A 25,457-nucleotide genomic window follows, 5' to 3' on the forward strand; every position below is an offset into this window, starting at 1 on the left:
AGGGAGTTGTGAGGTCTGCCTAGGCAATCGGCTAGCTAGATTTTGACAATTGTCATCCATTAGCAAGGTGAAATGGAAAGTGAACATTAAAAAATTAAAATTCAAGGATACTGTATGCATGAATTTTTAAAGTTCAAAGATTTGATAAATTTAATGTTATTATATAGTTTTTACTATGTAACCTTTAAAATTTTTAATTTTTATAAGCAATTCACGGCCCTGAGCTTGGAATTTCAAAGTGATCTTAGGGGCACGATTTTTATCAAAAATATGGACTCCAATATACTATTGGAACTGGCAGGAGATGAGTTTTCCAAATATGGGGTTAGAATTTGAACAATTTTTTTGCAGTTCAATCTATAAGTAGATTTGTATTTTCTGGGGCATTCTTAGTAAAATGGGTAAAATTCATCATTGAGCATCAAAATTGGTTGGAGGGCAGATATGAAAGTTTGTTGAAGCATGAATGTGGAGAAAAATGATTCTGAAAAGTTTATCTTGCCTCTAGAGGTCATTTAACTAATTTTTTGCCTTTGCTTTAATCTCAGATCTGGCATCAAAATCAGTTATGTTTTTCCATCAAGTGCTAAAGATATTTTATGATTCTGGGAGGCAAAATGAGTGAGGATTTGATTTATTAGTTGAGGGGAGAGATTAGAGAGATGTCTTTAACTAAAAATTTCTCATGTTTTGTTTGTGTTATTGTCATTGAGGCAATGCCAAATCTAAAAGATTTCAGTTCATGAACATGATTATGTAGCCCCAAAAATGTCTTATTTTCCAATTGAGATTTGTGAGTTATTAGAGATGCCCCATATTTTTTAGCATAGTGTTGAGGACATAATTATGAGGAGAGGAAGAAAAGATAGATTACCCATGCTAGCAATAACATGATTGGTAGAGGAGACACTAAAATCAATACCAACACTAGCACCAACTTCAGGGTTAGAACCAACATTACCACCAAAGGGTGGTATTGAATACCTAAAGGAAAAATTATACAAATTAATTCAATGAATGGTACCACTAGACAGGATATCAGCTTTAGGACCCATTTTTACCACATGCATAAACATACTAGATATGACTATATCAACTTGTAAACTAGCATATGGTTTAGGAAAACTGGAAGATACATGGCCTCCCTTGATTCTTCTTGGTGCCATCAACACATCAAGGCATTCTCTATTCAATATGAGTATCCCTCTTAATTTTTTTGACAAAAAATTTGGTCATAGGGAAATTAATTTATTTAGCAACAGAAATATTGTCACTCAAATTATCATAAAGAGGTGAAATGGAATGATATGGAATTGTTAGAGTATATTCATGTTCCATAGAAAATAAATATCTAAGAGGGAAATCATTTGGAGTAGTGTTTTGAGAGCTCGATAAGGAAGATATTCAAGTGTTGATTATGAATCAAATAAAGGACCAAAATGATCATTTGGATCCACATTCCCAAAGAATACAGGCTTGGCCTTGTAGGATTGTATCTATATTGGGGATTTTTCAATCTTGAGGTCCTTCTAATGATAATTCTAAAAGTAGTTTGAATCGTGAAGCTCGTAGAAGAACCTCACATTACTTAGACAATTGTTGGAAAATTTACAACTAGAGAAAAAATGAGTCTACACCAATTTCATCAACTATAGAGAAGGGTACTTTCCACACTTTAGATGATATAATCCCAAGGGTTGAATGAACCAATACTAATTCGCTTTAACTAGTGATATAGTGAGCTAGGAATATTAAGTAAATTAAAGGAAAACTAAGATGCATAGTAAAAAATATCAAATAAATTAACAATACAAACATATACAAGTATTCTAATTAAAAAATCTAAAATAAAGGGTCACTGAGACTAACTGTATGTGATCTATTTTTCTAGGATGCACAAGCGAGTCTAACAAGACAACATAGATGCAAGACACCATCACAGAACAAAATGTGTCTTGTATGGATAGGATACAAGAAGCATAAAAAAAGGGCAAAAAAACCACTCTAATAGGATGCTTATTAGCTAAAAATGATAACAAGGGGCACAAACAAATAAAATTATGATTAATATTAAAAAGTAGGGATAAATATTCTTACAAATGACCAAAACTAATAGTCTCCTACATGCTACTCCATTCTTCCATTGAAGCCTACACACGAAGTGGATGAGGAAAATTGTTGGGATTGTTGTTTAGAGGCATACCAAAATTAGAAACTCTCTTTCATATTCTTGCCTCCATAAATAACCAAGATCAATATTTTTTTGCTAGATATGATCGTAGATAAATGATAAAAGTAAAGATAGCATTGATAATCTATTTAAAAGCCACTACAAATGACTACATTTAAGATAAAAATAACTACCCTTCAATGCAAAGATAGAGATCAGTATAAGGAAGCCAATAAACTTTTGATGGAAAATATGAAAGAATTAGATTATTTTTAAATTTAGTTTATTGATTTTTTCGCTCTTTTTTAAATTACCATATTTTAGAAAGAACTAGATTACATAAATTACTACAATTATTGTTTATATGGTATAGTACAATATTATAAGATGGTATATCAATTAAATATGGTTTTTCAATTGCCTTGTCATCACACACAAGAACTTGGTCTTTTCATAATCATCAAGGATGAACCTTATCCAATCACATCTCAAAAGAAGTTAAATCATAATCACAAAATGTGCTAATATTCTTGCTAATTAGAAAAATCTTATTTTAATTTTAAATTGATACATATTTAGAAGAGTACAATGATTATGAATGTACTTTGATTTAAAAGGTAAAATAAAATAAACTGTTAACCTTTATATATATAGTACAATGATTATGAATGTACTTTGATTTAAGTAAAATTAAATTAATTTTTTTTTTCTAGTGAAAGTGGCATGTCTTTAATATTATGTTAAAATATAAAATAAAAATCTGGTTCAAGAGCTCATGGAGGAAAGAACTAGAAAAGAAAACCCCCAATCCCTGTTAAACAAGGAGCTTTCTAAATGACCTTATAATTACAACCTTACAGTTTGATATGAAAACTCCAAGCTAATTATGTCCTTAAAATAGATTCATTATTTGATGTCAAATAGTTTCTTCTCCAACACTTATAGCTTTTCAGATACCAACTTAGACCACCTTAACCTCTCTTTGGTATGCATGCTCAAGCCCTCTACCCACTAAAAATTTCTCATGTCTTGTTTGTGTTATTATCATTGAGGCAATGCCAAATCTAAAAGATTTCAGTTCATGAACATGATTATGTAGCCCCAAAAATGTCTTATTTTCCAATTGAGATTTGTGAGTTATTAGAGATGCCCCATATTTTTTAGCATAGTGTTGAGGACATAATTATGAGGAGAGGAGGAAAAGATAGATTACCCATGCTAGTAGTAACATGATTGGTAGAGGAGACACTAAAATCAATACCAACACTAGCACCAACTTCAGGGTTAGAACCAACATTACCACCAAAGGGTGGTATTAAATACATAAAGGAAAACTTATACACATTAATTGAATGAATGGTACCACTAGATAGGGTATCAGCTTTAGGACCCATTTTTACCACATGCACAAACATACTAGATATGAATATATCAACTTGTAAACTAGCATATGGTTTAGGAAAACTGGAAGATACATGGCCTCCCTTGATTCTTCTTGGTGCCATCAACACATAGAGGCATTCTCTACTCAATATGAGTATCCCTCTTAATTTTTTTGACAAAAAATTTGGTCATAGGGAAATTAATTTATTTAGCAACAAAAATATTGTCACTCAAGTTATCATAAAGAGATGAAATGGAATGATATGGAATTGTCAGAGTATATTCATGTTCCATAGAAAATAAATATCTAAGAGGGGAATTGTTTGGAGTAGTGGTTTGAGAGCTCGATAAGGAAGATACTCAAGTGTTGATTATGAATCAAATAAAGGACCAAAATGATCATTTGGATCCACATTACCAAAGCATACAGGATTGGCCTTGTAGGATTGTATCTATATTGGGGAGTTCTCAATCTTGAGGTCCTTCTCATGATAATTCTAAAAGTAGTTTGAATCGTGAAGCTCATAGAAGACCCTCACATTACATAGACAATTGTTGGAAAATTTACAACTAGAGACAAAATGAGTGTACACCAATTTCATCAACTATAGAGAAGGGGACTTTCCACACTTTAGATGATATAATCCCAAGGGTTGAATGACCCAATACTAATTTTCTTTAACTAGTGATATAGTGAGCTAGGAATATTAAGTAAATTAAAGGAAAACTAAGATGCATAGTAAAAAATATCAAATAAATTAACAATACAAACATATACAAGTATTCTAATTAAAAAATCTAAAATAAAGGGTCACTAAGATTAACTGTATGTGATCTATTTTTCTAGGATGTACAAGTGAGTCTAACAAGACATCATAGATGGAAGACACCATCATAGAACAAAATGTGTCTTGTATGGATAGGATACAAGAAGCATAAAAAAGGGCAAAAAAACCACTCTAATAGGATGCTTATCAGCTAAAAATGATAACAAGGGGCGTAACCAATTAACATTATGATTAATGTTATTAAAAAGTAGGGATAAATATTCTTACAAATGACCAAAACTAATAGTCTCCTAAATGCTACTCCATTCTTCCATCGAAGCCTACACACAAAGTGGATGAGGAAAATTGTTGGGATTGTTGTTTAGAGGCATACCAAAATTAGAAACTCTCTTTCATATTCTTGCCTCCATAAATAACCAAGATCAATATTGTTTTGCTAGATATGATAGTAGATAAATGATAAAAGTAAAGATAGCATTGATAATCTATTTAAAAGCCACTACAAATGACTACATTTAAGATAAAAATAACTACCCTTCAATGCAAAGATAGAGATCAATATAAGGAAGCCAAGAAACTTTTGATGTAAAACCTGAAAGAATTAGATTATTTTTTAATTTAGTTTATTGATTTTTTCACTCTTTTTAAAATTACCATATTTTAGAAAGAACTAGATTATATAAATTACTAAAATTATTGTTTATATGGTATAGTACAATATTATAAGATGGTATATCGATTAAATATGGTTTTTCAATTGCCCCATCATCGCACATGAGAACTTGGTCTTTTCAAAATCATCAAGGACGAACCTTATCCAATCACATCTCAGAAAAAGTTAAATCATAATCACAAAATGTGCTAATATTCTTGCTAATTAGAAAAATCTTATTTTGTTTTCAAATTGATACATATTTAGAAGAGTACAATGATTATGAATGTACTTTGATTTAAAATGTAAAATAAAATAAACTGTTAACCTTTATATATATAGTCCAATGATTATGAATGTACTTTGGTTTAAGTAAAATTAAATTTATTTTTTTTCTAGTGAAAGTGGCATGCCATTAATATTATATTAAAATATAAAATAAAAATCTGGTTCAAGAGCTCATGGAGGAAATAACTAGAAAAGAAAACCCCCAATCCCTGTTAAACGAGGAGCTTTCTAAATGACCTTATAACAACGACCTTATAGTTTGATATGAAAACTCCAAGCTAATTATGTCCTTAAAATAGATTCATTATTTGATGCCAAAAAGTTTCTTCTCCAACACTTACAGCTATTTAGATATCAACTTAGACCACCTTAACCTCTCTTTGATATGCATGCTCAAGCCCTTTATCCACTAAAAATTTCTCATGTTTTGTTTGTGTTATTGTCATTGAGGCAATGCCAAATCTAAAAGATTTCAGTTCATGAATATGATTATGTAGCCCCAAAAATGTCTTATTTTCCAATTGATCCTCAATTTCCACAACTTGGGTTGAAAGAGGCATTGGATGGGCATAATTGGGCATAAAAGAGTGACATCTAGAGCATTCTTTATATGCACAAGGAAAATGGATGGCTACAATTCTTCACAATCCCCAATGTTTGAATATGATGACGTAGAATCAACACTATGATGACATGCAGATGCTCCAGTTGCAGGTCACCCTTAAACACGACACACTAAGGGAAGAATTAAGGTTGGGAAAAAAAAAAAGACAACTTTGACTATTTCACACTTTTGGTCTAGGAATTAAGCTTAGTTTGCGATGTTTAAGCCATTCCTCATTTGTAAGGCATCCCTCTTCATATGGTTGGAGTGAGGAGACATGCCTTAATTATCAAAATACCCTCCTCCATGTGGCATGAGGCTCCACCAATAGTGCACATTGAAAATCTCAGGTGGGTTGTTGAAAGATGAAACAGTTTAAATGTAAATAAATAATATTGATGGTGTGTATTGCCACTTGTCCTGCAAATCTTGTAGCCCTTGCTCCTAGAAGAATATAAAGACCTAAGATCAGGTAGCACTCGTCCTCCTCCCTCGTGCCTCAAATCCCACCACTATAAAAATGGTGGAGATATTGGTTCAAGTCAAATAACTAATCCAACAACAATCAAAAAATAAAATAAAATATTAATCTTAATAAATTATATATAAACTCAATTCAATTTGAAGAATGATAAAAGTTATTATCCACATGACTCAAGAAACTTAGAGATCTCTTTTCTTCATGACAATACTTATGAAAATTAACTATTGGTCAATGCCATTCTTCTATACTCTCTAAGGATCATAAAATTGGTTGTGTATAAGTAAAATAAATTATAATATAGGCTTTTAATATTTTTTTAAAGTCAAATAACAACTATTTGGGCTTTTAGTTTTTTCATATACTATTGGTTCCAGGTCCTTGTAAAACTTGGGTATTTTATCTGGAAATTTTTAGTGGTTTTAGGTCCTTGTAAAACCTGTTTTTGATGCTACTTTTTAGTAGGTTTATGGGCTCTTTCTTGTTGGTTAGCTTGTTTTTTCCTTTTTTGAGGATGTGAAAGGGTTTCGGGGTCCCTTAAAAACCTATTTTTACCATAATCTAAAACAACTATTTGGGGTTGCACCTAATTATATTATAATTTCCAAAATGATACATATTTATCTACGTAGATAGTCCAAAATGGATAAAATACACCATCTCAAATATCATATAATATATCCAAAAAAACCCCTAGGATAGAACACCACCCAAACTAGAAAAGTATAGTGACACAACCAGAGGATTGACCAGAAAATGGAAGTAGGTATAAATAGATAAATATTTAGATATTAGACTAATTATATGCCTATTCCCTTACAAGACTAGATATCATCACATGTGATTCTTTTGACCACACTTTCTTACCAATATACAGTCCTTTAATACACATTTCTAACCATATTTAACATCCTCCTCAAACACATTATGCTCAAACACCTCCCATTTCCTTGAACTAGGGTATGTCATTCAATCATCTTGATCCTATTTTTTTTCTCCTTATAATCTTGGTCATCACTCTCACACCCCATTATAATGAAAAAAATATGGAATAGATGATGAGGAGATCACTAGAAAGGGTGGTCAAACTAGGAATCTCACATTCTAAATATATCTAAATACATTAGGAATGAAAACAACCCACTAGGCTCAAGAGAGTCTCAATCACTGAATGATTGCACATGTTTTCCTTTTCTATATGGATTGTTGATTGTGTGGTGCAAGATAAAGATCAAGAAGGATTTTTTTATCATGTAAAGGAAACAATGGAATATTTTTTTTTTCTTCCAAAGTTCTAGATTTGAGAAGCCAAAATAGAGACTAACATGCACATAAACTTTTAGCCCAAAATGCCTATCAACTGTGAATTCGAGTGTAGTGGTTGACTAAAATTTCCCATGATGCTAGGATACACCTTTAATCAGCTAAAAGGAGGTAGAGAAACTATGGATTTGAGGTAGGTTGTTACAATTTCTTTAAATTGAATAAAATACTTTGTTACTTTCTACCTTAAAGAGAAAACATGAAGACTCCTGAGAAAAAGAGGTTTTCCTCAATCAAACCTTTATTCAAGAATTAACCTTGAATGAATTTAAATTGCATGAAAGGAAATGAATCTTGTTGTTAGTAGAAAAGGCTTGATAAGTGTCTTATACCTTGAAAATTCTAGTGATTCTTGAAATAAGATCAAAAGTATTAATGGAATTACATGGCTCCATAAAGACTTAAAAGGGAATTAAAAAATATGAGCCTGTATAATGATTTTTAGGCTTTCCACCATGATGAGGTGAGTTGATTGAATGCTATAATATGCTTGAATACTTCTTTTATGCTTGATTTCTTGTGTCTTGATAAAATTTGATAGATAGGGATGAGATTGAATGCTTGTTTGCTGATCCCAATGAGAGAGGTAGCTTTATACTTATACTTCACTTAGCCTTTGGGACACAAAACTTGAAGGAGGCCAACACACAATTAATCCCACCTAAAATCAAAATACCTTTCTTCAAATTAAATTTGGGTCCAATCTATAACATAAGAGGAACCTCTTGATGTAAAGAGAAACTTAGGGCATCCATTGCATCTCGTGATGCCCTTTACAAGTCAATCAAGGCTCAAATTTGAATAAGATGGTTAATATTGACATGCAAATATTTAGAACATATGCATTATCAAGGTATAATAAATGCTAATGTACAAATGAATTCATTATGAAAGATGACCTATGCATACAAGAGATAATATTTGAATGCAAATTTAAATATAGCACTCTTATAACTAAGGGTGTACATTAAAAAAATTAGGAGAAAGGAATTAAATGAATAATAAAAGCCTTATAATGTATAGAGGAATGAACACATAGTAAAATAGGCACTACACAAAAATGGACTCAAACACAATAGGAAGTGCATAAAATTTATGTTACTACACTCATTGGACCCTCTTAGATATACTTCTATAGCTAGACCTCCTCTTCATGTTACACTTCCATTATTACCTAAAAAATGACAATCTTTTCTCCATAGATTATCGTCTCTAAGGGATCCCGATTGAGTTAGGATAGTAAATCACCTCTCTTCCATGTCAAAAAAGACATATTAATCCTTTGGGAGAGGAATAGCAAGATCCCAATCCATATTTTTAAACACATCATCTAGCACCCCTAAGAAATTATAATTGGTCAACCTCTTACTAGATATCCTTACCAGATCCATTGATTCACCTACATCATGCATAACTACTAAAAAAATGAAACATTAAACTTAGCCTTATGATGATGATCAAAACACAAATAATCCACATCCAACACCACTGTTATGACATGCATTATGAAGACATGATATGACTTGAATATCTTCCCAAGTCTCTTGTCAAAGACCTCTCCCAGAAAAACCATTTATTTCTTATAATAATTAGCCTCAAAGGTATATCCATATTTTTCTATAGTCTTAAACCACAAGACGTAACCTCTAAGTTATCTATGGTAATTAAATCTTAGTTTACCAGACCCATATACCTTGATATCACCTCCAATATAATCAATATTCTTTATTCCCTTTCCTAAAATGATTATCATTAATACAATCCTTTCACTTGTAGTGAAATTCATAAAAGGGCAACTAACTCAACCAACTCCCAAGTCACATGGATTCCAAGGTCAATTCTCGGGTCACATAGATTCGAATGACTACTCAATCCCTCTTCATCACTGTGGTTGTTTTAATTGATCCAAGAACATGATCAAAATTTTCCATAATCAAGAATTAATGCCCATCACATCAATTATTTGTTTTGGATTCACCAAAATTCCCCACACACCCATCTAACACCCATCCACCTTCTTAAATCACTTTAACTACAATTACCCCCAACATACAACCTTACGACCTCACTTAGCTATCTTGCAACTAACTTAACCATCTCATTAGCCATATCATACTCTCTTGAAACACGTGTTTGACATCTTCAAACTTGCCTATTAAACCCCCTATCAAATTCAACCACTTTTTGTTGTTTTTGTTAGGCATATCTATTCTCGCCTAATAGCATTCATCGTTAAAAATTGATTTCCTCTCGAAGTGTAATGTAATCAAGATTAATTCTATACTACATTCCACTCTAATAAGCACTACTCTAATTTCAACATCATTATTCATCATCATCTCCAAAGGAATTGATTTCTTGCTTAGGACTTTCCTAGTGTGATCTTAAGTAACAATCTCGGCTCCAATTGAGTCTAGCTCACCCTTGGAGGCACCATTGCCAATTTGATTTTGGAGCTTCCCACTTCACACCCTCTCAAAATTAACCTTCTAGAACCCTATTAACAAAGGAACAATTTAGCTATTTTAAAATAATATATTTTTATTTTATTTTATGTACGCATATAATAGTTTTAAATTTAGACTATTATACTTTGCAAAAAAGAATTATATTACATACAATGATTAAAACATTTATACAATAGATTAAAATAATTACAATATAATATATGTTAACTAAATATTTATTTTTAACTATTTCATACGCCAAAGATTGTTGAAATCCATGATAATAAATATCACAATCACAAAATATACCATTATCCTCACTAATCAAACTATGGCTTTTCAATAAAACTATAAATTTTTTTAATTCTAAAAACTATAAAGACAAAATCATCATTTAAAAAAAATAGATTGACAACCCAAAAAACTACCAAAGCAACGCTACAAAACAAAATGAACAATGTGTCTGCATACATATCACATTCTAAAAATGAACCAAAGAAAACCAAAGCTATTTTCATCAGCATCGACGTCATCAATTATCGACCTTCGTTTCCTCAAATCCAATAAATAAAATATATTTCCGAGTGGTCACAATACAATTTATTGTCATTTTCGAGCGATGAAGATTACGACGAAAAGCAGACCTTACGTTTCTGGAAATATAAAACAAATAATTTTGTTTTAAACAAATGTCGATGGGTTGTCCTTAAAAACGTGGAAAACAATAAAACCGCATTACGCACGTTACCGATAGGCCCCGCTTTCAGTACCCCCTCACTTTACAGAAAAAACAAACAAGTAGGTCTCCGTCAAATGACAGGCATGTCCGTATAACGACAGACAAAAATGTCAAAATGTCTCCTGAGCTGTAATTCTGTCGTAGTACAAGCAAGGAGCCACTTTTAAGCCCTCCAAGGTTAAAGAACACAGTTTACCGAGCCAGATGTCAGTAAAACACTGGAGATGACAGTTTATAGAAGAGAAAGTATGGGTGTTGCAGGGGAGCTTCCCTACTCAATTGTTTTTTTCTGTCTAATTATTGGCAGCCTTTGTTGTTGTGTTGTTCTTTCTAACTTTAATGGGTTGTGTTGTTATAAATAAATAAATGCATATATTCTTTATAGTTAAGGAGCAATTGAATGTTTCGGTATAATGGGCAAGTTAACTAGGAAATTAGGTTAATTAGTAGGTCATTTAGTAACTGCTATTACTAGCAGTTGCTCATTTTTGTATGTGCAACGATAAGTCGATATGAATGATATAAGATTGTTGGAAAGGACATTAGACATAATTAATAAATTTTTTTTGACGAAATAAATAGATAGATTGATTCTTAATGGAAAACAAAAAGGTTTTGATGAAACAAATAGACACACTGATTCTTAACAAAAAACAACAAATTTATTTCATAATCGTAATAAAATTGTATGAATTTTTAGCCTCATCTTATACTTATATATAAATATTGTAATAAAATTGGATTTTTTTTTTATAAAATTACATAAATGTTCATACATCAACCCTAGTATATTAATGTCCAAAACAATAAATGATGCTATGTGTTAGTTTTTATAATAATTAGTTCACTCTTATATCCAAAGATTTTATTTTCAAAATTTAATGTCAAATAAAATAATTATTACCCTATTTTTTGATTCACACTAAATCTACTTCGTCTATTATTATTAGAACTATTTTAAAGTGTGACAAAAATTTAGTCTTTTTGTATTATTAAAATGTTAGAAAGCTACTTATATATTTCAATTATAATTCTTTAAAATTAATTAAATTATACACTTCTTTATCCATCATGTGAATCTTATTTTTTATTTCATATTGTTGGATTTTTACTAAATATTGGTCTTATCATATAAGCATTTAATCATGTCACATAATGGATAAATTGAAACAATTCTTTAACATTATTACTTAGTTCAAAATTTGACTAATTTTCTAATTAGTATTTAAAAGACTATATTATTTTTCTAAATGTCATACATTTGAACTTAGTTCTTCCCAGTTATATTTATAGTTATATATGTATATCTTTAATATTAACTCTAATTTGACAGAACTTTTTTATTGAATTTGTATTACTTTCAATTCACCTAAGACTACTAGTTTCAAATAGTAATATAAATTAATTGTGGGTATATACATGATTCACTTTTCAAATTTAAATCATAATTGATTATTAATAATAGTAAATAAGAAGTCTTCAATATTTTTAAAAAAATATTTAAAAAATTATTATAAAAATGTCAAAAAATATTAATATAGTTACATTTTACAAACATTTCAAAAAAATTGGAAACATTTTACAAATAATTTATAGATATAATAGAAATATTATATTATTATATTTATATTAATAGATATAAAAATATACTATTCTAATAATTTCATTGAAAAATAAAGTAAGATATTTTGATATTCTTTTCTACTTTTTTAATATATTCTCTTTTCTAAAGGAGAATAAATATAGTTCTAATTGAAAAGTCCAAAATGAATATATAAACATCTAATTACAAAAAACTAATAGACAAATAGAAACATGTCAATTTTTAATAAGAAAAATAAGATATTTCTAATTATTGTATTATTAGGATGCATCTTTATTTTCAAATCTTAATTTTTATAAATATGAAATGATTTAATTTATGTCAAATAATTAATTAATAGAATTAAAGACATCAAATAGAAAAAAAATTGTTTCTTAATGATATTTAAAAATATGGAAAAAAATTGTAAAAATAATTTTCTAAAATCTATCTTATCTATAAGATTTTAATAAGATCTTATGATATTTTCTTTCAATTCTTTTAATATTTTTCTTTTCCAACTCAGAATAAAGATACATCTAATTGAAAAGTACAAAATGACATCTAAATACAAAAAAATTAAGAAAATATAGAAACATGTCTATTTTTAATAAGAAAACTAAGATGTTTCTAATTGCATTTTTATTGTATTAGTGGTATGCCATTTATTTTCAAATCAACTTGTTATTGTATAAATTTTATAGGTTTTTAAGTGAATAAATCTTAATATTTATAAATATGAAAGAATTAAATTTATATCAAATAATTATGTAATAGAATGTAAAGACAAAAAATAGAAATAAAAAATATGTTTCTTAATGATAGACTTCATTTTATTCTAATGAAAAAATCTATTAATAAACTAATTCTTTCTAAATTTTCCAAGCTACTATAATTACCTCAAACTTGTTTGTATGTCTAATTTGTTTGGCACATTCAAATTTCCAATCTCTCGGAAATATGGCTACAATGGGGTGCAATGATTGTAAAATTTGTATATAAAAAGAATATGTAGAACATGTCATCGATTTAAGAATATTTTCTTTTGGCTCATTCTTCTTAATTGAGTCTAAATGAAAGCATTTAATAGGACATGAATTATGTCAAAAATAACATTACCTAAGGATTTTCATCAAATATTATAGCTACTAATGTTGTCAACATGCATGCAAAACAAAGAATCTCAAAGCAAGCACAATGTTTTTCATTCATGCAAAACAAAGAAGGATAAAACACATAGAATGTATTTTTAACATAAACATATTTAGAAATGGCTTTCAGAGTCTCTTGAAAAATGTTTATAACTAAAATATAATAAAAATAGGCCACATACCATCATATTCCAAATCTAAGCCATATAAGTATAATACCAAAAGAATCATCTACAAAGATTTAAAATTCTCTGTCATTAAAAATAGACCACCATCAATAATCATAGCAATCTAGGAAATATTAATGGCTTAGATTATTAATACTCAAAATATTTGATCACATATCATGTTAGGCACTGTTAGATATGATCCATTCATGCAACCTGCATTTTAGACAACCTCATTTTAGATAACTGATCTAATTAGAGAACTAACTATTCAATATAGGCTGCAAAATAAATCATATAAAGAAAGTTTCTTAGAAAATCAAAGATCTTAAATATACTATCAATCTTAGCTCACCAATCTTTCGAAATTTCAGAGCATTGTAGAAAAAATCAAACATTCAAATGGAATCCTTCATGCAAAAATGAATATATCTATCTCATTAGGCTCATTTTAGAAGTCATGCAAATGTATTTCACCTTTCTATTGTCCATTTGAATTTAGCAATGACATTTGAGAATGATTGAAATGCATAATTTTGTCTTCCAATCATCATATGTATTTACATCCAAACAACATTGTTGAATCTAATTTAAGCCTATTTCTTCAAGCTTTCTTTCCAGCTTTTCTTAATTTTAGAATTGTGAGTTGGCAATAGAATAGAAAGGGTTGGAAATATAAAAATTTCTAAAATAATTGAAAAACAATCAACCAAAAATATATTTTTAGGCATGGGGCTAACAATTTTTCAGTGAAATTTTGTAAAATCTGGGAGCGAAGCTCCCACATATAAGCCTATTGACTTAACTATCGGCTTAATTACTTTTAATGAAGGTTATAATAAATGAATTATAAATTCAAATCAATTAATTGAATACAAACCAAATTAAAAGAAAACTACTAAATTAGATAAATAATCAAAACTAGGAGAGACGTAATTGATTGACTACTATAGTGGATGTTTATAACATAGCACACACTTGTGTTTCTTGCATTAATCAAACAATTGGCACAAAAAAACACATATTGTTACCCTCTTCGTCAAAGAGTGTCTAATGGGCAGTGGTATTAGATCGTTGGTTTATGTGTATTTGAACATACTTGTTTTCGATTGACTTTTAGAAGTGGTGAAATGAAGCTAGGTAGTCATATACGTTTTATTTTAATTTTATTTTCAAATTTATTTATAGGTTATTTTATTTATTTATTTTATTTTTATTGCATTTGATTTCTATATTTAACAATATGCAGCGTGTGTAAAAAAATGCCTCTAATTAAACTAACATTTTAAACTAAATGTAAATAATCTTTTTCATGCACATAAGTAAGTTCTATCTTAACAAATTTCCAAGTTAATAAAAAAATGTATCATTTTTTTTCAATTTATATTGTAATAATAATAATTTTCAATCAATAAGTTAAAATAAATTTTAAATTTGGATGTTGCTTTGATAGCTTTGAAATTTTAGATAATATTTGATTATTTCATGATTTCTTATTGAACCTTTGTAAGGAGTGAATGTTAGAGCTTCTTTTAAAAAATGACAATATGGTATTTTGATAATTATTCTTGTACAATAAGTTAGTTGCTATTATATGACACATTATACACATCAACTAGGCAATAAGATAGGAGAATTTTTGAACCAAAATTTCCAAGAATCCCTTTGCTTAAAGGATATGCAGAAAACAAGTGATCCCTACAAGTCAGTACAACACAAGGGTCTCAATTAAGAAGCAAATGACATCTCAAACATAATCATCAACACCAATCCTAAGTAATGCTTTCCAAAAAAGGACTCTACAATGGATAGCAAAAGTGAAAAGCATGAAACTAGTAAGGGTAAGATAGAATAACATAATATAGCTTGTGAAAACAAGGAGTATGTAGGACATAGTTACTAAATCAAATCTTCAAAGTATGTTTAGGAATATACATAAGTAAATATCCCACCAACTTTAGCAAAGCAATGGAGTAACATCACCATACAAAAAAAACCTAAGAAAAGATCACTACAATTTTGGCAAACTCTAGAGAATGACATAAATCCCTTTGAAGGTCTAGATCTAGGCAATACACAACAAAAGTTCTACAAGGAACATAAGGATAATATTCACATATCTACAAAAGTAGAATCTCTATTAAAAAAAATTAGTTCAACAAAAACAAAAACCTATGAATTAGAAGCTACAAGATCAATAGCAAAATATGATACAGAAAACAAACAAAGTTGTGAAGAGTTTCAAGTTCTAGAAGGTACAAAGCAAGAATTAGATAACATAGAGAATAAGATTAATTAACCTACTAATACAAAATAAAAAGTGGAAGAACATATTCTACAAAAAATAATAGAGGAAGAAGAATACTTAGGAGAAGAATTATCTCAATCAATAAAGGAAAACATTAATGAGAACATAAATAATTTGGGTTTGTCAATGAATCAAAAGGGCATCAAAGCTCCAATTTGTGGAAAAAAGAAATTGAAGAGGGGCAAAAAATTGCTAATAGAACTAAGAAATGCAGGATGGATTAAAAAAAAATGATAAATAAGATTTTGGACAATGGGAAGGGGAAGTGCCTTCTCACAGAGCAATGAAAATCACATCATGGAATGCTAAGGGCCTCAATGCCCCTACAAGAAGCGCTTATTAAAGTGTAATCTCACCTTATTCAAATTAGAACTAATCTTAATTTAGGAAATACAACTTAATAAAGAAGAAGGAATAAAACTGGAAATGAAACTAAGAAATTGGAAAGCAGAGTTTTCAAAAACAAAAGGAGCATCAGGTGGTCTTGGGATCCTAGGAAAACTTAATTCAACAAAATTAAGTCAAATAAAAATTGGATGGGAGGTAAAATCAAAAGGTTTATACATAATTTTCAAGCAATATTTATCAATGTATATGGACCTACAAGCACAATGAATAAAAAATAAGTATGGATAGATATTAGCATATTTATGGACAATATATAGGGAGGCTGAAACTTCATTTTAGGAGGGGTTTCCAATGCAATTATCAACCTAGAAGAAAAATATGGATGATCTAAATTCATCTCTCAAGAAACTTTTCATTTCAAGCAATGTATGGAAAATAACAATCTTATGGATATCCAAACCAACAATGGTTTGTTTACATGGAACAATAGAAGAGCATGCTTTTGCAACATAGCTGAAAGAATAGATAGATTCTTATTCAAAGGTGACCTCAACACATTAGACTTAGCCTTTCAAGCTCAAATACTCCCCTTTGCTAGATCAGACCACTATCCAATTAGGCTAAAATTTCCGTCCCCTAAAAAACCATCCATAAATTCTTTTAAATATGAAAAAAATGTGGTTTTTAGATAATGACTTTATGGAAAACATAAAAAATGGTGAAATGAATTAAAATTCAAAAGATTCAAAGTGTTTTTTTTTATGCCAAAACTAAAAAGACTGAAAGAAAACATTCTAAAATGGAATAATGAACATTTCAACAACATTTCAAAGGAAAAATTAGATAACGAAAAAGAACTTAAAGAACTCAATGAAGAAATTATTAGGAACATAATGGATGATGAAAAATACATAAAAGAAAATTTTTTTTTAAGAAAACAAGATAATATGCTAGCTAAAGAAGAGATATTTTGGAAACAAAAATCTCGAGAAACTTGGCTATCAGAAGGAAATCATAACACCATATTTTTCCACAATAGTACATTAAACAATCATAACATCAACAAAATCTCTAAAATGAAAAAACTCAAAGGATTGTTGAAGAAGAATTAAGAAGAATTGTAGAAAATTTAGTGGATCTCTACAAAAACATCCTAAATAACTATGAATGCTCCAAATGGACAACACAAAAAATAAAAAGATCAACAACATACCTAAAATCATCATAGCAAAAAACAAAAAAATGTTAAACAAACCATTAACAATAGAGGAAGTTAAAATATCCCTATTTAAAATGAGTCCAGACAAATCTCCAAGCCCAGATGGTTTACAGGCATTCTTCTTTCAAAAATGTTGGGACATAATAGGCAAAAATCTATGGAAAGCATTAGAAGCAACAAGAAATGTGACCACTTTATTAACCAAAATCAATCATACTTTCCCATCTCTCATTCCCAAAAAGTGATGTTGAGGAACCAAGCCAATTTAGACCTATAGCCCTATGCAATACTATATACAAAATCTTATCGAAAGCCTTGGCCCTCAGACTGAAACAAGTACTCCCCAAACTAATATTAGAAGAGAAAACATGTTTTGTACTTGATAGGTCTATCCTAGATGGTATTGTTACTCTTCAAGAAACTATTCATTCAACCATTAATAATAAAGAAGCATGCATGCTTATGAAAATAGACATACAAAAAGCTTACGATATGGTAGATTGGAGATTTTTATGTAAATCCTTAGAAGCTTTCATTTTTTCACAGTAATGGGTTAATCTCATTTTTAATTTTATTTCAACTCTAAAGATCTCTATCCTAATTAATGGTACTCTAGAAGGATTCTTCACCATATCTAGACGCATAAGACAGGGGGAGCCCATCTCTTCCTTCTTATTCATCATTATGGAAAAAGCCTTAGGGAGATCCATAAAAAAATATCAAGAACATGGTAGTATTATAGGAATAAAGGTAACAAAAAACATCCCTAATATCAGTCATCAACAATTTGCAGATGACACTATCTTGCTAGGCACCAACTCCATTATAGAAGCCTCGAGTTATCTTAGAATATACAAAAGCTTGTAGCCAGAAGGTAAATGCTAAATTTAAAAAAAAAAAAACATTCTTCCTCAATACTTCATCTAATCTAGAAACCAATATTTGCAACACTATGGGATATAAGAAAGGTGACTTCCCATGTAAGTATCTATGTATCCATTTAGAGAAAAACACCAGAGCCCCCATAGCATGGGAACATTTATTAGACAAATTAGACTCTCATATTGACAACTAGAAAGGGAAATTGCTTACCAAAGTAGGTGGAGCCACAAAAATTAAGGTTGTCCTCTTAGCTATACCTTCCTACCAAATCGCATGTCTACCCCTTCTTATAGGAGTTAATAAAAAACTTGAAAGTAAACTTAAAAAATTATTTTGGAGTGGCATAGATGACCAAAAGAAATTGACAAAACAAAGCCTTTGGGGAAAAACTCATATGGTGCATGTTTCAGGAAAAGGATAGTAAATGAGATAATATGTCTACCCCATATAAATCTTTCACCTCACATCCATCTCATAATTCAATAACTAAATTGAAATACCATATTATGCATGTACATCTAAAGCATTTGAATAGGTAAACATTCACACATATATGAAACAAGATATGATTACCTAGAAACCATCCAATGAGAAGGTAAAATTGGTCTGGGGATGACACCCACAAATATTCACTATTGCAGTTGTAAAGTGTATTCAATTAAGGTTACAATTGTTTGAACACAAAATATGATCTACCCTATGAAATGTCTGCCTTGTTAAAGGCTCTTAATACCCTATTAGAAGTGCGCCTAATTAGAGGACTTCAACTCACAATTAAGTAAGCACCTTGTTAGATGATTTCAACACAACCTATTAGGACTACTCTGTTAAGAGATTTAACCGATTCACTTGTTAGAATGTCTCAACAATGATCTTATGGTTAACACTCTGCTACTAGATAACACATCACCTCTTTTCATATATCCTTGATCCTCTTTTGATTAGATTTCTCTATTCTTTCCTTTTACTTCTTCCTTTGTTCTTCTCTAACTGGTTCTATTTGTGCATGAAAACTCTCTTCAATTCTCCTTAAGTATTCCTAAAAAGTTTAGGGACTATCCTCCTTAAGAAGACCTAGGTGACTTAGGGTTATGTATGAATCAACAGTTGTGATTCACCCATGTTTCTGCTTAAATCTTCCCTTTTTCTAATTGGATGCATGTAATGAATAGTGATTCACATTTAAGATTCATCCTTATCAACAAAGATCATAAAAAAATCTTTAAGATAGCTAAAAAAATGGTTTACATAGTAGTTTGTGTCAATACAAACAACTATGTCAAAATTGTATTACTTGGCATCTGAAGTCCTTGGTGCTTACCACTAACTATAACTTCATCATTGTTACTCAACATCTGAATGACTCGACATGCACTGCTTGCTCGACACTTGAATCACTCAGCACATACTATCTACTTTGCATCTGAGTGACTTACCACTGATTGGCTTAACACTCACTATTTACTTGACATGCTCTATCTTATATGTTGTGCTCGACATATATTACTTATTTGGTATGAACTAAGTAAATGACTTATAATGAGTTAAGTGTATAGACACTCACTTGTGAAAACCAAAATGAGGTCAACAATCTCTCCCTTTGACATGAGTGTCAAAAGAATTTGTTCATGCATTAATCATCTTATCCTTATGAGCATAGCATAGAAATCTAATATCTCCTCGACTTCTATATAAAATTTTAAAATATCAAAATTTTGCAATACATGACTTATCAGTCATACCTAAAAGTTTCATAACTCCCCCTGAGTTGATTTTTTTGTTCTATACTCTGTATCTGAACCAAAATATTTCTCCTACTGAGTAGATTTGCATAAGTTGAGCTAATACTCTATTTTTGTCCATGTCTTTGTCTCTGTGTCTGTCTCTATGTCTATATCTATGTGTGTGTCTGTGTTTGTGTCTCCCCCATACTCTTTCTCATTTCTTGTTCTCTTACTCCCCCTTTGCTCTTACTCCCCCCTTTTGACACTTATGTCAAAGGGTTATACACTAATACTGTGTTTGTCCAAAAATGATTTGTGGACCTCTAATATAATCATTAGAGTTGCATCTGAATTATCACAAGCTACCTCCAATGACTTGATTTGGATGGCTAGCTTGAAAGAAAGGTGTACTAAGCCTTCAAGTGTAAAAAGATGGGGATCTTTCATCATGAGAGTTTCAACATGGGCTAGTTTCTTGTGTAGTATCTCCATGTGTGGAGTCTATGTAGAATGGATGCATATCAATTTAGCCCTAATGTTGGCTTCATCTACATGTAATGTTGCTAATTGACTTAGGGATTGTAAGAGGGTGTAGAAGTGTTTCTCACTTTGGGCTGGAGACTTTGGTAGAGTTATGCTAGATGTTTGCATAATTCTCTCTAGGTTTAGGATATGACTCCTAACTTCCCTTGTGAACAGTGTAGTATTATTCAATTTGGTATACAGAGAGAAAATATTCTCTAGTACCTTCTTCACACTCTCTATTTTGGTTGCTAATTCAACTTGTGATAGTGCAATAACACTTGATATCTTTTCATTAACTTTATTCTAAAAATTTCACTCAGACCATTCAAGTAATTTGACATTTATATCTAGGTTTGTGTCATTAACCTTCTCCATTATATTGGTTAGTTTTTCTCTGGAGCTAACAGACTAAATGCATCAAGAAAAATCTCTTTAATATCAATCAAAGCTTGTCTCTGCCTATGTTCCCTTGTGAGTAGTTCTTCATTTTCCTTCTTTGCTAGAGCCTCTTGGAGAATATCCATCTACTCAATTATGATGGTTACAATATCAAATTTAGGCAACACAATCACTTCATATAAGCTCACATCACCATATGATGTTACCTCATCTACCTTAGATGTGTTTGGATTTGGCCTTGATTATTGTAATGGTGTAGCTTCTATGCTCAACCTCTTAAGAGCTTGACTAGGAGGAGTAACAGATTCTAGTAATATTACTAGTGGTCGTATTGTTAATTGCTCCTCTAGCTTTGTTGATAAAGTTGACTCTTCAGTCTTGTCCTTCTCTTCCTTTATATTACTAGTAACACCTTAATTTTGTGTTGTAGGTGTAGGAGTGACATCCTAACCTATTTGAGCTTGAGCTCCATCTTTCTTACTATTGTAATCTCCTCCTTTTGCTCACTAGATGTTTCAATTTTGTCATTTGTCTTTGCAGGTTCATCTTTGATGACTAAAGCACTTTTTACTATTGTACAATTACTAGAAATTGCTTGCTCCTTTCTATGATACACCACAATAGGTAATGGTGGTTGTACCATGGTACGTTGAGGAAGGGGTGTAGATGTTTTTGGTGTCCCCCCCCCTATAGATCCCTTATCTGCCTTCTCAATCTCATCAACACTTACTAGGACAAGATTCTCACAAAGTTTGGCCTAGGTAGTGGATTTAATCAGTATCTTCTTCAAGTCATCCTCTATGAAGGGATTGATGTTCTGAGCAATAGTCTTAGAAACATGCTTAACCTTAATAGTGTCAACAATTTCACTTGTCTCCTATTGAGGACTAGCACTTAGAACTTGTGTATCTGGTACATGTTGGACTAACCACCATTGGTGCAATGACAACCCTTACTTGTAACAAGTGCTATCAAAGCTTGGTCATAGGTTCAAATCTCCTCAGGTAATACTAAAGGGGGGGTTTTTGGACTAACTACCAGTATTTCCCTTTGAGATTTGTGACATGGCTTAACGACCTCCTGTGTTCTATAAGTCTAGTAGTTTTATTGGGCATTAACAAGTTGATCTTTTGGTGCAATGGCAACCCTAGCTTGTAACAATACACTCTATTCTATTTGCTTCTCATCTACAGCTGGTGCTTGGGTGTCTATCTTCATGTCTGTTCCTCCCTTAATTGTATCATGTTCAGTGTCTTCTTTCTTTCTTCTTCTTTTTCCTCACCTACTTCAATAGGTGTTTGAATAGCTTCCTCATATGTTGATAGTCCATATGTCAGCTTCCATATTTGTTTAGACTTCTGTAGAGCATCTTAAATGTCATTCTGCAATATACTGAATGCCCTATACTTTGGAAAAAATCTTCTAGTATATCTCTTAATGGATTTTTCCATTGCTTCCTTCTTTAGTTATGGCATTACCTATGCAAGTGTCGTCTATCTTATTTGTCTTTCAATATCTAGATAATAATACCACTTTTTCTCAACTCTATCATATATAATTTTGAGTATGGAGTTGGCAAGTTCAAGAGGAGCCTTTTTAAAATTATTCCATCATGGCATATACTACCTCTTCAACTTGATTTTTTTCAATCTTCTCAAGATTGTCAAACTCAATGTGAGAGAATCTAGATAAATCAACACTAGTTCTAATATTCTCACATTGATTATCTAAATCTAAAGAAGAACCATGGCTTTCCACTTGAAACTGGTCATTGTCATTAGATTCAATCTGATCTTCATTAGATTCAATTGGGGCAACATATTTTCTCCTTGGTCTCTTTTGAGACACTTCATCCTTGCTAGCTTGACTAGCTCTCTTTTCCTTTGGCTTGGATACTTCCTTAGCCTTTTTTACAGTGGCTCTTGTACTAGGTCTTGTTGTAGGTACTATAGGCTTAGGCTGAGTAGGTTTTGCAACCTTCTTTGGTTTTCTCACTATTGGTACTTTAGCTTTTCTTTCCTTCTTTTTAGTAGCTATAAGTGCTTCACTGGCTTCTTCTACCTCAAGACCTTCTACAATTTCTACATCCTCTTCTTGTTGGTCTTCTCCTTAACCTTGAATGATGGCAAGTGGTGCTTGGACAAGTGCATTCTCTTCTTCTTCTTCATCATTATATTGATCTTCTTTTTCCCCTTCACCAAATTTCTTTTTTAGTTTCTTAACCATCTTATTCTTCTTCCTAATAATTGAAGTAGTATTCAAATCCATGGTGATTTTTGACTTATCCACATCATAGTTCCAAAAATTTATAACCTCCTTGTCCACTTCTTTTGCAAGTAATGTTGTGATTGCTATAGAGGCTTCATCAACATTGATTTCATATCCCAATGGTCTTTACCATATAACTTTAGGAACTACTACCTGGACATATGTAAAGTCAGTGTCAACTAGGAAGCAAACATCATCAAAATACTTCTCCATGAGTGAAACTGGTATCCTCAATCTTTTCTTCATTGATTGCTTGAAATATTTGAAGTAGCTTGTCATAACTAACTCAAAATTATCACCTAGTTGCTCAATGAATTCACCTATTTGCATTGTAATAGATTTGTTTACCTTCCATGCAACTTTACCAAAAGTAGGAAATGTATTATGTATGTAAAAGAACATACGTACAAGAATAGATCCAAATTTGCATTATGCACTTTTGGTCTTCCTTATGGCTCCCAAATTCTCAATCAATTGTTGCAACTACAACTTGGAAAGATCATAAGTATGATCTTTCTTCACTATCTTGTATCCCATGTCAACTACAATACATGGTACACTATTAAGTCTGCTGGATTGATAGAACTTATGTGCTATAATAATTATGTGCTATAATGGTACTCTATGCACAATCTTCTTGGTGATTTTCATTGGTCCATTTTCTAACCATACAAAATTTTTATGTATTCTGCTCAAAACTATCTTTATCCATTCTATCTTGAAGATGTTGGGGAAATCTAGGGCACAAGTTAACCCTTTCTTCTCAATAATTTTGTATTCCTCCTTCAATGCTTCATTTTCACACAATTTTCCATATGTCTCCCTAATCTCCTTTTCTTCTATGCTTCCAACCTTACATGTATAGTAGCATCTAACATCTTGAATCATTAAAACTCATAGTGGTATCATTGACAATGAACCAGCTGGATCTTGGTTATAAGCTATGTCCGGAATAGATCTAAAATTTGGTTGTTTAATCTCATTGCTCTTCAATTAAAGATTCAAAACTTCCATTCCTTCTACAACCTTGGTTGCTAAAGAACTAGATGCCATTTCATAAAAATAGGTTTTGTAAAAACTTAAACTGCATAGCTCAGTACACAATAAATATCTTTTCAATGCTTCTAAGATGGTGTTGAACAACTATTAAATCTACTTGCAAACACTCAGAACAATTTTTCTAGTTCACCTTTAGCTCTTCATACTCTTCTCTGAATTTTAATGATGTCAACTAAGCATAAATCGATCAAATATCCCTTAAAACAAGGCATTTAATACTTAGTGCTTACACAGTTGTAAGCTTGGCTTCAAAAAAATTTCACGACTCACTTGACATCCGTGTAATTTTCCATATGCTTGGAAATCATTATGAGATTAACCTACACTATTACTTAGGATAGCTTGGCATCAACTAGCATTTAGCTTGGTAACCATGGTGAAACTTTTCATGCTTGGCAGTAACATAAAAACTAACAAATCTTAAATATTTCTTCTAGGTTATAATCAATACTTTGTATCTTTATTCATGCATATATACTCTTTTCAAAACTAAATCCTTGGAACTTATGTATAGTATATCCTTTTAAGTATCAGTCCCACTTATCTCTTGATTGCTTAATTTGAGATGTGTGATCACTTGACCCATTGGGTGAAGTGACTCCATCTATACTTGATGTGTTACAATCTTCCTTTCTCTTCCATGCCTTGTTCATTTCATCTTTGACATACTCAACATCTTCCATTCCTTTTCCTTTGTTGAACTCACTGCTCGGTGCCTTTGACCTTGTTGGAGAATTCCTGCTTATGTGACCAGTCTTAAAACAACTAAAACATGTGGTTTGACTCAACCATCTACTATAGTCACTTCTGAAATGTGTTCTTATGCAATTTTCAGCAACATGTCCATACTCTTGATAGTAGTGACAACTATACCTATTATTATAATCCTAGTTATAAGAGTTGCCATTATATTTTACCTTTGTCTACTTGTTTGATGACCACTTGGGTTT

The sequence above is a fragment of the Cupressus sempervirens genome, chromosome 10 (genome assembly GCF_028749045.1).
Source record: "Cupressus sempervirens isolate cs-2001-9-10 chromosome 10, ASM2874904v1, whole genome shotgun sequence".
NCBI classification, from domain to species: Eukaryota; Viridiplantae; Streptophyta; class Pinopsida; order Cupressales; family Cupressaceae; genus Cupressus; species Cupressus sempervirens.